Genomic DNA, 12,224 nt, shown 5'->3' with positions numbered 1-12,224 from the left:
TGTAAATGAGGGGCTTGTTAGAAAAAAAGGAAGAAATGCCGGCAGTCTACAAGGCCAAAGAAGGCATAGGGGAATGGTTAGAATATTTCTTAACGTTAGTGACGTTACATTATTATTTATTATTATTAATTACGTGAGAAAGAAAGAAAGAAAAACACGCGCCCAGAGTGGGGACCGAACCAACGCCTTTCGATTAGATCTCGAATGCCTTACCAATTCGGCTATCTGGGCGACTGTGTTAGGCTTCACTTTCTGGGGTATTTTTATATACTACAACTGTATCTGACGCTTGAGGGTGGTAGCCAGCGCCACTCAGACTACACGGGGAGAAGGGGACCTTCTTTTTAACCCCCGGGGCGTGACGCGAACGTCTACAGCCTGTCATAAGCGGGTAACTGGCGGGAAACCCTCTTATGCTACCTTGGCATCAAGGCTGGCAGAACCGAGGCCCTCGCTAAGCTTTCGCATGATAATAGGGTTTGTAAATGAGGGGCTCGTTAGAAATACAGGAAGAAATGCCGGCAGTCTACAACGCCAAAGAAGGCATAGGGGAATGTTTAGAATATTTTTTAACGTTAGTGACGTTACATTATTATTTATTATTTTTAATTACGTGAGAAAGAAAGAAAAACACGCGCCCAGAGTGGGGACCGAACCAACGCCTTTCGATTAGATCTCGAATGCCTTACCAATTCGGCTATCTGGGCGACTGTGTTCCGCTTCACTTTCTGGGGTATTTTTATATACTTCAACTGTATCTGACGCTTGAGGGTGGTAGCCAGCGCCACTCAGACTACACGGGGAGAAGGGGACCTTCTTTTTAACCCCCGGGGCGTGACGCGAACGTCTACAGCCTGTCATAAGCGGGTAACTGGCGGGAAACCCTCTTATGCTACCTTGGCATCAAGGCTGGCAGAACCGAGGCCTTCGCTAAGCTTTCGCATGATAATAGGGTTTGTAAATGAGGGGCTCGTTAGAAATACAGGAAGAAATGCCGGCAGTCTACAACGCCAAAGAAGGCATAGGGGAATGGTTAGAATATTTTTTTACCGTTAGTGACGTTACATTATTATTTATTGTTATTAATTACGTGAGAAAGAAAGAAAGAAAAACACGCGCCCAGAGTGGGGACCGAACCCACGCCTTTCGATTAGATCTCGAATGCCTTACCACTTCGGCTATCTGGGCGACTGTGTTCCGCTTCACTTTCTGGGGTATTTTTATATACTACAACTGTATCTGACGCTTGAGGGTGGTAGCCAGCGCCACTCAGACTACACGGGGAGAAGGGGACCTTCTTTTCAACCCCCGGGGCGTGACGCGAACGTCTACAGCCTGTCATAAGCGGGTAACTGGCGGGAAACCCTCTTATACTACCTTGGCATCAAGGCTGCCAGAACCGAGGCCCTCGCTAAGCTTTCGCATGATAATAGGGTTTGTAAATGAGAGGCTCGTTAGAAATACAGGAAGAAATGCCGGCAGTCTACAACGCCAAAGAAGGCATAGGGGAATGGTTAGAATATTTTTTTATCGTTAGTGACGTTACATTATTATTTATTATTATTAATTACGTGAGAAAGAAAGAAAGAAAAACACGCGCCAAGAGTGGGGACCGAACCAACGCCTTTCGATTAGATCTCGAATGGCTTACCAATTCGGCTATCTGGGCGACTGTGTTCCGCTTCACTTTCTGGGGAATTTTTATATACTACAACTGTATCTGACGCTTGAGGGTGGTAGCCAGCGCCACTCAGACTACACGGGGAGAAGGGACCTTCTTTTCAACCCCCGGTTCGTGACGCGAACGTCTACAGCCTGTCATAAGCGGGTAACTGGCGGGAAACCCTCTTATGCTACCTTGGCATCAAGGCTGCCAGAACCGAGGCCCTCGCTAAGCTTTCGCATGATAATAGGGTTTGTAAATGAGGGTCTCGTTAGAAATACAGGAAGAAATGCCGGCAGTCTACAACGCCAAAGAAGGCATAGGGGAATGGTTAGAATATTTTTTTACCGTTAGTGACGTTACATTAATATTTATTATTATTAAATACGTGAGAAAGAAAGAAAGAAAAACAGGCGCCCAGAGTGGGGACCGAACCCACGCCTTTCGATTAAATCTCGAATGCCTTACCAATTTGGCTATCTGGGCGACTGTGTTCCGCTTCACTTTCTGGGGTATTTTGATATACTAAAACAGTATCTGACGCTTGAGGGTGGTAGCCAGCGCCCCTCAGACTACACGGGGAGAAGGGGACCTTCATTTCAACCCCCGGGGCGTGACGCGAACGTCTACAGCCTGTCATAAGCGGGTAACTGGCGGGAAACCCTCTTATGCTACCTTGGCATCAAGGCTGCCAGAACCGAGGCCCTCGCTAAGCTTTCGCATGATAATAGGGTTTGTAAATGAGGGGCTCGTTAGAAATACAGGAAGAAATGCCGGCAGTCTACAACGCCGAAAAAGGCATAGGGGAATGGTTAGAATATTTTTTTACCGTTAGTGACGTTACATTATTATTTATTATTATTAATTATGTGAGAAAGAAAGAAAGAAAAACACGCGCCCAGAGTGGGGACCGAACCCACGCCTTTCGATTAGATCTCGAATGCCTTACCAATTCGGCTATCTGGGCGACTGTGTTCCGCTTCACTTTCTGGGGTATTTTTATATACTACAACTGTATCTGACGCTTGAGGGTGGTAGCCAGCGCCACTCAGACTACACGGGGAGAAGGGGACCTTCTTTTCAACCCCCGGGGCGTGACTCGAACGTCTACAGCCTGTCATAAGCGGGTAACTGGCGGGAAACCCTCTTATGCTACCTTGGCATCAAGGCTGCCAGAACCGAGGCCCTCGCTAAGCTTTCGCTTGATAATAGGGTTTGTAAATGAGGGGCTTGTTAGAAAAAAAGGAAGAAATGCCGGCAGTCTACAAGGCCAAAGAAGGCATAGGGGAATGGTTAGAATATTTCTTAACGTTAGTGACGTTACATTATTATTTATTATTATTAATTACGTGAGAAAGAAAGAAAGAAAAACACGCGCCCAGAGTGGGGACCGAACCAACGCCTTTCGATTAGATCTCGAATGCCTTACCAATTCGGCTATCTGGGCGACTGTGTTAGGCTTCACTTTCTGGGGTATTTTTATATACTACAACTGTATCTGACGCTTGAGGGTGGTAGCCAGCGCCACTCAGACTACACGGGGAGAAGGGGACCTTCTTTTTAACCCCCGGGGCGTGACGCGAACGTCTACAGCCTGTCATAAGCGGGTAACTGGCGGGAAACCCTCTTATGCTACCTTGGCATCAAGGCTGGCAGAACCGAGGCCCTCGCTAAGCTTTCGCATGATAATAGGGTTTGTAAATGAGGGGCTCGTTAGAAATACAGGAAGAAATGCCGGCAGTCTACAACGCCAAAGAAGGCATAGGGGAATGGTTAGAATATTTTTTAACGTTAGTGACGTTACATTATTATTTATTATTTTTAATTACGTGAGAAAGAAAGAAAAACACGCGCCCAGAGTGGGGACCGAACCAACGCCTTTCGATTAGATCTCGAATGCCTTACCAATTCGGCTATCTGGGCGACTGTGTTCCGCTTCACTTTCTGGGGTATTTTTATATACTTCAACTGTATCTGACGCTTGAGGGTGGTAGCCAGCGCCACTCAGACTACACGGGGAGAAGGGGACCTTCTTTTTAACCCCCGGGGCGTGACGCGAACGTCTACAGCCTGTCATAAGCGGGTAACTGGCGGGAAACCCTCTTATGCTACCTTGGCATCAAGGCTGGCAGAACCGAGGCCCTCGCTAAGCTTTCGCATGATAATAGGGTTTGTAAATGAGGGGCTCGTTAGAAATACAGGAAGAAATGCCGGCAGTCTACAACGCCAAAGAAGGCATAGGGGAATGGTTAGAATATTTTTTTACCGTTAGTGACGTTACATTATTATTTATTGTTATTAATTACGTGAGAAAGAAAGAAAGAAAAACACGCGCCCAGAGTGGGGACCGAACCCACGCCTTTCGATTAGATCTCGAATGCCTTACCACTTCGGCTATCTGGGCGACTGTGTTCCGCTTCACTTTCTGGGGTATTTTTATATACTACAACTGTATCTGACGCTTGAGGGTGGTAGCCAGCGCCACTCAGACTACACGGGGAGAAGGGGACCTTCTTTTCAACCCCCGGGGCGTGACGCGAACGTCTACAGCCTGTCATAAGCGGGTAACTGGCGGGAAACCCTCTTATACTACCTTGGCATCAAGGCTGCCAGAACCGAGGCCCTCGCTAAGCTTTCGCATGATAATAGGGTTTGTAAATGAGAGGCTCGTTAGAAATACAGGAAGAAATGCCGGCAGTCTACAACGCCAAAGAAGGCATAGGGGAATGGTTAGAATATTTTTTTATCGTTAGTGACGTTACATTATTATTTATTATTATTAATTACGTGAGAAAGAAAGAAAGAAAAACACGCGCCAAGAGTGGGGACCGAACCAACGCCTTTCGATTAGATCTCGAATGGCTTACCAATTCGGCTATCTGGGCGACTGTGTTCCGCTTCACTTTCTGGGGAATTTTTATATACTACAACTGTATCTGACGCTTGAGGGTGGTAGCCAGCGCCACTCAGACTACACGGGGAGAAGGGACCTTCTTTTCAACCCCCGGTTCGTGACGCGAACGTCTACAGCCTGTCATAAGCGGGTAACTGGCGGGAAACCCTCTTATGCTACCTTGGCATCAAGGCTGCCAGAACCGAGGCCCTCGCTAAGCTTTCGCATGATAATAGGGTTTGTAAATGAGGGTCTCGTTAGAAATACAGGAAGAAATGCCGGCAGTCTACAACGCCAAAGAAGGCATAGGGGAATGGTTAGAATATTTTTTTACCGTTAGTGACGTTACATTAATATTTATTATTATTAAATACGTGAGAAAGAAAGAAAGAAAAACAGGCGCCCAGAGTGGGGACCGAACCCACGCCTTTCGATTAAATCTCGAATGCCTTACCAATTTGGCTATCTGGGCGACTGTGTTCCGCTTCACTTTCTGGGGTATTTTGATATACTACAACTGTATCTGACGCTTGAGGGTGGTAGCCAGCGCCACTCAGACTACACGGGGAGAAGGGGACCTTCTTTTCAACCCCCGGGGCATGCCGCGAACGTCTACAGCCTGTCATAAGCGGGTAACTGGCGGAAAACCCTCTTATGCTACCTTGGCATCAAGGCTGCCAGAACCGAGGCCCTCGCTAAGCTTTCGCATGATAATAGGGTTTGTAAATGAGGGGCTCGTTAGAAATACAGGAAGAAATGCCGGCAGTCTACAACGCCAAAGAAGGCATAGGGGAATGGTTAGTATATTTTTTAACGTTAGTGACGTTACATTATTATTTATTTTATATTAATTACGTGAGAAAGAAAGAAAGAAAAACACGCGCCCAGAGTGGGGACCGAACCCACGCCTTTCGATTAGATCTCGAATGGCTTTCCAATTCGGCTATCTGGGCGACTGTGTTCCGCTTCACTTTCTGGGGTATTTTTATATACTAAAACTGTATCTGACGCTTGAGGGTCGTAGCCAGCGCCCCTCAGACTACACGGGGAGAAGGGGACCTTCATTTCAACCCCCGGGGCGTGACGCGAACGTCTACAGCCTGTCATAAGCGGGTAACTGGCGGGAAACCCTCTTATGCTACCTTGGCATCAAGGCTGCCAGAACCGAGGCCCTCGCTAAGCTTTCGCATGATAATAGGGTTTGTAAATGAGGGGCTCGTTAGAAATACAGGAAGAAATGCCGGCAGTCTACAACGCCGAAAAAGGCATAGGGGAATGGTTAGAATATTTTTTTACCGTTAGTGACGTTACATTATTATTTATTATTATTAATTATGTGAGAAAGAAAGAAAGAAAAACACGCGCCCAGAGTGGGGACCGAACCCACGCCTTTCGATTAGATCTCGAATGCCTTACCAATTCGGCTATCTGGGCGACTGTGTTCCGCTTCACTTTCTGGGGTATTTTTATATACTACAACTGTATCTGACGCTTGAGGGTGGTAGCCAGCGCCACTCAGACTACACGGGGAGAAGGGGACCTTCTTTTCAACCCCCGGGGCGTGACTCGAACGTCTACAGCCTGTCATAAGCGGGTAACTGGCGGGAAACCCTCTTATGCTACCTTGGCATCAAGGCTGCCAGAACCGAGGCCCTCGCTAAGCTTTCGCATGATAATAGGGTTTGTAAATGAGGGGCTCGTTAGAAATACAGGAAGAAATGCCGGCAGTCTACAACGCCAAAGAAGGCATAGGGGAATGGTTAGAATATTTTTTAACGTTAGTGACGTTACCTTAATATTTATTATTATTAATTACGTGAGAAAGAAAGAAAGAAAAACACGCGCCCAGAGTGGGGACCGAACCAACGCCTTTCGATTAGATCTCGAATGCCTTACCAATTCGGCTATCTGGGTGACTGTGTTAGGCTTCACTTTCTGGGGTATTTTTATATACTACAACTGTATCTGACGCTTGAGGGTGGTAGCCAGCGCCACTCAGACTACACGGGGAGAAGGGGACATTCTTTTTAACACCCGGGGCGTGACGCGAACGTCTACAGCCTGTCATAAGCGGGTAACTGGCGGGAAACCCTCTTATGCTACCTTGGCATCAAGGCTGGCAGAACCGAGGCCCTCGCTAAGCTTTCGCATGATAATAGGGTTTGTAAATGAGGGGCTCGTTAGAAATACAGGAAGAAATGCCGGCAGTCTACAACGCCAAAGAAGGCATAGGGGAATGGTTAGAATATTTTTTTACCGTTAGTGACGTTACATTATTATTTATTATTATTAATTACGTGAGAAAGAAAGAAAGAAAAACACGCGCCCAGAGTGGGGACCGAACCCACGCCTTTCGATTAGATCTCGAATGCCTTACCACTTCGGCTATCTGGGCGACTGTGTTCCGGTTCACTTTCTGCGGTATTTTTATATACTACAACTGTATCTGACGCTTGGGGGTGGTAGCCAGCGGCACTCAGACTACACGGGGAGAAGGGGACCTTCTTTTCAACCCCCGGGGCGTGACGCGAACGTCTACAGCCTGTCATAAGCGGGTAACTGGCAGGAAACCCTCTTATACTACCTTGGCATCAAGGCTGCCAGAACCGAGGCCCTCGCTAAGCTTTCGCATGATAATAGGGTTTGTAAATGAGGGGCTCGTTAGAATTACAGGAAGAAATGCCGGCAGTCTACAACGCCAAAGAAGGCATAGGGGAATGGTTAGAATATTTTTTAACGTTAGTGACGTTACATTATTATTTATTATTATTAATTACGTGAGAAAGAAAGAAAGAAAAACACGCGCCCAGAGTGGGGACCGAACCCACGCCTTTCGATTAGATCTCGAATGGCTTTCCAATTCGGCTATCTGGGCGACTGTGTTCCGCTTCACTTTCTGGGGTATTTTTATATACTAAAACTGTATCTGACGCTTGAGGGTGGTAGCCAGCGCCCTTCAGACTACACGGGGAGAAGGGGACCTTCATTTCAACCCCCGGGGCGTGACGCGAACGTCTACAGCCTGTCATAAGCGGGTAACTGGCGGGAAACCCTCTTATGCTACCTTGGCATCAAGGCTGCCAGAACCGAGGCCCTCGCTAAGCTTTCGCATGATAATAGGGTTTGTAAATGAGGGGCTCGTTAGAAATACAGGAAGAAATGCCGGCAGTCTACAACGCCGAAGAAGGCATAGGGGAATGGTTAGAATATTTTTTTACCGTTAGTGACTTACATTATTATTTATTATTATTAATTACGTGAGAAAGAAAAAAAGAAAAACGCGCCCAGAGTGGGGACCGAACCCACGCCTTTCGATTAGATCTCGAATGCCTTACCAATTCGGCTATCTGGGCGACTGTGTTCCGCTTCACTTTCTGCGGTATTTTTATATACTACAACTGTATCTGACGCTTCAGGGTGGTAGCCAGCGCCACTCAGACTACACGGGGAGAAGGGGACCTTCTTTTCAACCCCCGGTTCGTGACTCGAACGTCTACAGCCTGTCATAAGTGGGTAACTGGCGGGAAACCCTCTTATGCTACCTTGGCATCAAGGCTGCCAGAACCGAGGCCCTCGCTAAGCTTTCGCATGATAATAGGGTTTGTAAATGAGGGGCTCGTTAGAAATACAGGAAGAAATGCCGGCAGTCTACAACGCCAAAGAAGGCATAGGGGAATGGTTAGAATATTTTTTAACGTTAGTGACGTTACATTATTATTTATTATTATTAATTACGTGAGAAAGAAAGAAAGAAAAACAGGCGCCCAGAGTGGGGACCGAACCAACACCTTTCGATTAGATCTCGAATGCCTTACCAATTCGGCTATCTGGGCGACTGTGTTAGGCTTCACTTTCTGGGGTATTTTTATATACTACAACTGTATCTGACGCTTGAGGGTGGTAGCCAGCGCCACTCAGACTACGCGGGGAGAAGGGTACCTTCTTTTTAACCCCCGGGGCGTGACGCGAACGTCTACAGCCTGTCATAAGCGGGTAACTGGCGGGAAACCCTCTTATGCTACCTTGGTATCAAGGCTGGCAGAACCGAGGCCCTCGCTAAGCTTTCGCATGATAATAGGGTTTGTAAATGAGGGGCTCGTTAGAAATACAGGAAGAAATGCCGGCAGTCTACAACGCCAAAGAAGGCATAGGGGAATGGTTAGAATAATTTTTTACCGTTAGTGACGTTACATTATTATTTATTATTATTAGTTACGTGAGAAAGAAAGAAAGAAAAACACGCGCCCAGAGTGGGGACCGAACCCACGCCTTTCGATTAGATCTCGAATGCCTTACCACTTCGGCTATCTGGGCGACTGTGTTCCGGTTCACTTTCTGCGGTATTTTTATATACTACAACTGTATCTGACGCTTGAGGGTGGTAGCCAGCGGCACTCAGACTACACGGGGAGAAGGGGACCTTCTTTTCAACCCCCGGGGCGTGACGCGAACGTCTACAGCCTGTCATAAGCGGGTAACTGGCGGGAAACCCTCTTATACTACCTTGGCATCAAGGCTGCCAGAACCGAGGCCCTCGCTAAGCTTTCGCATGATAATAGGGTTTGTAAATGAGGGGCTCGTTAGAAATACAGGAAGAAATGCCGGCAGTCTACAACGCCGAAGAAGGCATAGGGGAATGGTTAGAATATTTTTTTACCGTTATTGACGTTACATTATTATTTATTATTATTAATTACGTGAGAAAGAAAAAAAGAAAAACACGCGCCCAGAGTGGGGACCGAACCCACGCCTTTCGATTAGATCTCGAATGCCTTACCAATTCGGCTATCTGGGCGACTGTGTTCCGCTTCACTTTCTGGGGTATTTTTATATACTACAACTGTATCTGACGCTTGAGGGTGGTAGCCAGCGCCACTCAGACTACACGGGGAGAAGGGGACCTTCTTTTCAACCCCCGGGGCGTGACTCGAACGTCTACAGCCTGTCATAAGCGGGTAACTGGCGGGAAACCCTCTTATGCTACCTTGGCATCAAGGCTGCCAGAACCGAGGCACTCGCTAAGCTTTCGCATGATAATAGGGTTTGTAAATGAGGGGCTCGTTAGAAATACAGGAAGAAATGCCGGCAGTCTACAACGCCAAAGAAGGCATAGGGGAGTGGTTAGAATATTTTTTAACGTTAGTGACGTTACATTATTATTTATTATTATTAATTACGTGAGAAAGAAAGAAAGAAAAACACGCGCCCAGAGTGGGGACCGAACCAACGCCTTTCGATTAGATCTCGAATGCCTTACCAATTCGGCTATCTGGGCGACTGTGTTAGGCTTCACTTTCTGGGGTATTTTTATATACTACAACTGTATCTGACGCTTGAGGGTGGTAGCCAGCGCCACTCAGACTACACGGGGAGAAGGGGACCTTCTTTTTCACCCCCGGGGCGTGACGCGAACGTCTACAGCCTGTCATAAGTGGGTAACTGGCGGGAAACCCTCTTATGCTACCTTGGCATCAAGGCTGGCAGAACCGAGGCCCTCGCTAAGCTTTCGCATGATAATAGGGTTTGTAAATGAGGGGCTCGTTAGAAATACAGGAAGAAATGCTGGCAGTCTACAACGCCAAAGAAGGCATAGGGGAATGGTTAGAATATTTTTTACCGTTAGTGACGTTACATTATTATTTATTATTATTATTACGTGAGAAAGAAAGAAAGAAAAACACGCGCCCAGAGTGGGGACCGAACCCACGCCTTTCGATTAGATCTCGAATGGCTTTCCAATTCGGCTATCTGGGCGACTGTGTTCCGCTTCAATTTCTGGGGTATTTTTATATACTAAAACTGTATCTGACGCTTCAGGGTGGTAGCCAGCGCCCCTCAGACTACACGGGGAGAAGGGGACCTTCATTTCAACCCTCGGGGCGTGACGCGAACGTCTACAGCCTGTCATAAGCGGGTAACTGGCGGGAAACCCTCTTATGCTACCTTGGCATCAAGGCTGCCAGAACCGAGGCCCTCGCTAAGCTTTCGCATGATAATAGGGTTTGTAAATGAGGGGCTCGTTAGAAATACAGGAAGAAATGCCGGCAGTCTACAACGCCGAAGAAGGCATAGGGGAATAGTTAGAATATTTTTTTACCGTTAGTGACGTTACATTATTATTTATTATTATTAATTACGTGAGAAAGAAAGAAAGAAAAACACGCGCCCAGAGTGGGGACCGAACCCACGCCTTTCGATTAGATCTCGAATGCCTTACCAATTCGGCTATCTGGGCGACTGTGTTCCGCTTCACTTTCTGGGGTATTTTTATATACTACAACTGTATCTGACGCTTGAGGGTGGTAGCCAGCGCCACTCAGACTACACGGGGAGAAGGGGACCTTCTTTTTAACCCCCGGGGCGTGACGCGAACGTCTACAGCCTGTCATAAGCGGGTAACTGGCGGGAGACCCTCTTATGCTACCTTGGCATCAAGGCTGGCAGAACTGAGGCCCTCGCTAAGCTTTCGCATGATAATAGGGTTTGTAAATGAGGGGCTCGTTAGAAATACAGGAAGAAATGCCGGCAGTGTACAACGCCAAAGAAGGCATAGGGGAATGGTTAGAATATTTTTTTACCGTTAGTGACGTTACATTATTATTTATTATTATTAATTACGTGAGAAAGAAAGAAAGAAAAACACGCGCCCAGAGTGGGGACCGAACCAACGCCTTTCGATTAGATCTCGAATGCCTTACCAATTCGGCTATCTGGGCGACTGTGTTCCGCTTCACTTTCTGGGGTATTTTTATATACTGCAACTGTATCTGACGCTTGAGGGTGGTAGCCAGCGCCACTCAGACTACACGGGGAGAAGGGGACCTTCTTTTCAACCCCCGGGGCGTGACTCGAACGTCTACAGCCTGTCATAAGCGGGTAACTGGCGGGAAACCCTCTTATGCTACCTTGGCATCAAGGCTGCCAGAACCGAGGCCCTCGCTAAGCTTTCGCATGATAATAGGGTTTGTAAATGAGGGGCTCGTTAGAAATACAGGAAGAAATGCCGGCAGTCTACAACGCCAAAGAAGGCATAGGGGAATGGTTAGAATATTTTTTAACGTTAGTGACGTTACATTATTATTTATTATTATTAATTACGTGAGAAAGAAAGAAAAACACGCGCCCAGAGTGGGGACCGAACCCACGCCTTTCGATTAGATCTCGAATGCCTTACCACTTCGGCTATCTGGGCGACTGTGTTCCGCTTCACTTTCTGGGGTATTTTTATATACTAACAACTGTATCTGACGCTTGAGGGTGGTAGCCAGCGCCACTCAGACTACACGGGGAGAAGGGGACCTTCTTTTCATCCCCCGGGGCGTGACGCGAACGTCTACAGCCTGTCATAAGCGGGTAACTGGCGGGAAACCCTCTTATACTACCTTGGCATCAAGGCTGCCAGAACCGAGGCCCTCGCTAAGCTTTCGCATGATAATAGGGTTTGTAAATGAGGGGCTCGTTAGAAATACAGGAAGAAATGCCGGCAGTCTACAACGCCAAAGAAGGCATAGGGGAATGGTTAGTATATTGTTTAACGTTAGTGACGTTACATTATTATTTATTATTATTAATTACGTGAGAAAGAAAGAAAGAAAAACACGCGCCCAGAGTGGGGACCGAACCCACGCCTTTCGATTAGATCTCGAATGCCTTACCAATTCGGCTATC

At 47.2% G+C, this 12,224-nt stretch overlaps 2 non-coding genes across 2 annotated transcripts; both read right to left on the bottom strand.

The window, feature by feature from the left end:
• Positions 1-2,077: 2,077 nt before the first annotated feature.
• Trnak-uuu (transfer RNA lysine (anticodon UUU)) lies at positions 2,078-2,149 on the bottom strand. The gene has a single exon. It is a non-coding gene; the product is annotated as a tRNA-Lys (tRNA).
• Positions 2,150-4,956: 2,807 nt separating this feature from the next.
• Trnak-uuu (transfer RNA lysine (anticodon UUU)) lies at positions 4,957-5,028 on the bottom strand. Its single transcript has one exon. It is a non-coding gene; the product is annotated as a tRNA-Lys (tRNA).
• Positions 5,029-12,224: the final 7,196 nt, after the last annotated feature.

This window comes from Haemaphysalis longicornis, unplaced genomic scaffold (assembly GCF_048455015.1).
Source record: "Haemaphysalis longicornis isolate Haplotype H1 unplaced genomic scaffold, Haemaphysalis longicornis Haplotype H1 scaffold_11, whole genome shotgun sequence".
Lineage (NCBI taxonomy): Eukaryota > Metazoa > Arthropoda > Arachnida > Ixodida > Ixodidae > Haemaphysalis > Haemaphysalis longicornis.
Note: the sequence above shows the minus strand (reverse complement) of the source record. Positions and strands in the feature narration are given on the sequence as shown.